Genomic DNA, 2375 nt, shown 5'->3' on the forward strand with positions numbered 1-2375 from the left:
GATTTTCCAGAAGGACAGTGGAGGAGGTCCCGAGTAGTGGGGATAGTCTTCTGGGGATGAGTCAGACTAGCGGGCTCCATCCTTGCCCTTCCCAACACGGAAATGAAACGATCCTGTGTAAATAAAAGTGATGCCCATCAGCAGTTGATCTGAATTCTCTGGTTTCTCGGGAGTTCCTGGTGGAGGTTTGGCTGGTTATTAAGGACGTGGATGGACTTGCATCTTTCAGCTGTCTCCCCCGATAGCTATTTCCTGTGAAGTTTTGCACATTTTTCTTCCCTGCTTTGACATATGTCTTTGAGGCATGGTGGCGAGGAATGCCGAGTGAGAATTTTGCTGGCGACTCATCAAGGCCACAAAGTGTGGCGTACAGACAAGATGCTTTGTTGGTGTTCAGGTGTGTGTGATGTGGGACTCGGGGAACAGATGGGAGGAGGGGCCGCTAAGATGTGCAGGAATCAGAGGTGTCAGCTGTAACTGGATGAGCAAGCAGCTGCACTGAGGATGAAACCTGGCTTCGGTGCGATGGCTGAGAGAGCAGGGACGAGGCAGACGAAGGATTGGCAGGAGGTTTGGGCCTCCGCCTGGAGCCTCTGCTATTGTCCTGTTGGTCCGTTGGCCTTGGGCAAAGTAGGACCAAGAGCAGGAGGTAGAAGAACATCAGGGTGGCCAGCGGGAGAAGACCAATTAAGCACCTTCCCCATATGATCTCATGACTCTCAGCCATTTGACGGTGCCAGACTCCGCTAGGATGATGGATGACCTGCGGGATGACCATCCATGGGGAGTGGGAGCCGGGAAGGGGCCTGGTCCCTGTTTGAATCCCACTCTCAAGAATATGGTCCCTCTCCTGGCTTCCTTTTAATTCAGTTCACACCGTTCTCTTCTTTCCCCTTAGAGGAAATGGACCCTTGTGTCCCCGAAGCACTGGGGAAGGTGGGAGGAGGTAGGTAATATGATGGTGTTACTTTGTATTTCAATAGTTACAGAAAGAATTCAGTAATCACAGGCTTGTAGCGTTCATAGCTTGAAGAAACTGGTTTTCTACCCAGAGGAATTGTGCGTTAGCTATGGGAGGGGGTTTGGAGGAGGGCAGAGAAAGAACATGAATCTTGTAATCATGGAAAAATATTCTAAATTAATTCATTCAATAAAATTTTCCAAAACTCAAAAAAAAAAAAAAAAACCACTGGTTTTCTAGTCTAACTCCTTCATTTTACAGATGTAGGAACGAAGAGCTAGAGGGGTGCCCAAGGCTGTGGGTAGACAGCAACAGAGCTGGGATGCTCTGGGGTCTCCTTTTCCACCACCACCACCAAGACCATGCCGGAAGCCGGTGTTGTTTTTTCCCATCATTCAGGGGAGGGCGTCCTGCAGCCCAGAGAGATTCAATAATTGGCTCCACCTTGCACAGCACAGCAGACACTTCGGAACATAGGATCAGTGGGCTGGAAGGGGAGGTCATCATTATTTTGCAGATGAATAAACTGAGGCTCAGCAGTTGAAGTATCTTCCCCCAAGTCAGGCAGGGAGCTGGCCGGACACACTTTGATAAGCAGATCAGCCGCCTTGCTTCAGGACTGCATTCTGATCAAAGCCCCAACATTTTTCATCATCAGATGTCACAAGGCTGGGTTTTGTTTCCCTATTACTTCTCAAGGCTGGTGCACGCAGAATGAAATCTGTTGACAGCAGCTGCTTGTAATGCTCCGAAACTGGTAATTATGCGTGTGACAGAGGCTGCATTGGCTCTCCCTGTGCCTAAGTGTGACCGGCAGCCACGTCAATCAGACCATGTGAGCTGCTGACAGTCCGTGTTTACCCAGTGGCAGATGTGCCCTGACAAAGGAATGAAAGGAAGGCTGGGGCTCTGGGGGCTCCGGGAGGGAGGAGACCATGTCCTTCAGCTGGTAAGTGGCATTTGGTCAGGGGGGCAGGATATGTGCAGAATGGTCCTTTGATTAAAAAGAAAAAGATTTCTCTTGTAGAAGTTTAAATTGTTTGGAATTGCCACGATAGTCCAAAGAAGAATCACTAATAATTAAAAGATGGGAAGGAGGTACTGGGAGGGAGGAAAAGTTCAGGGACAAGGGCTAATCTGAAAAGAAAAAGAAAAAAGCCCATAGGATGCTCACTCAACTTGGAAAAGGCATGAGAATCACAGAATCTGGAAGCTGGGATTCACCTTCTTCCCAATAGATTGGAAGCTCCTTGAAGACAGGGCAGGTTCCTTCTTGTCTTTGAAACTCGCCTTTATGTTGTATTGCCCCCAATTAGAATATGAGCTCCTCGAGAGCAAGGACTGTGCCATTTTTTCTATTTGTTTGCTCAGGCACAGTGCTTGGCACCTAGTATGAGCTTAATAAATGTGGAGA

At 48.5% G+C, this 2375-nt stretch overlaps 1 long non-coding RNA gene across 1 annotated transcript in view; it reads left to right on the top strand.

The window, feature by feature from the left end:
• Nucleotides 1-1273: 1273 nt before the first annotated feature.
• Nucleotides 1274-2375, top strand: part of LOC130458333 (uncharacterized) — a 25062-nt gene continuing 23960 nt past the window's right edge. The window contains exon 1 of the long non-coding RNA XR_008917506.1: nucleotides 1274-1910. This is a non-coding gene — a long non-coding RNA (uncharacterized LOC130458333). The remainder of the gene's footprint in view (nucleotides 1911-2375) is intronic.

The sequence above is a fragment of the Monodelphis domestica genome, chromosome 3 (assembly GCF_027887165.1).
Source record: "Monodelphis domestica isolate mMonDom1 chromosome 3, mMonDom1.pri, whole genome shotgun sequence".
Classification (NCBI taxonomy): Eukaryota; Metazoa; Chordata; class Mammalia; order Didelphimorphia; family Didelphidae; genus Monodelphis; species Monodelphis domestica.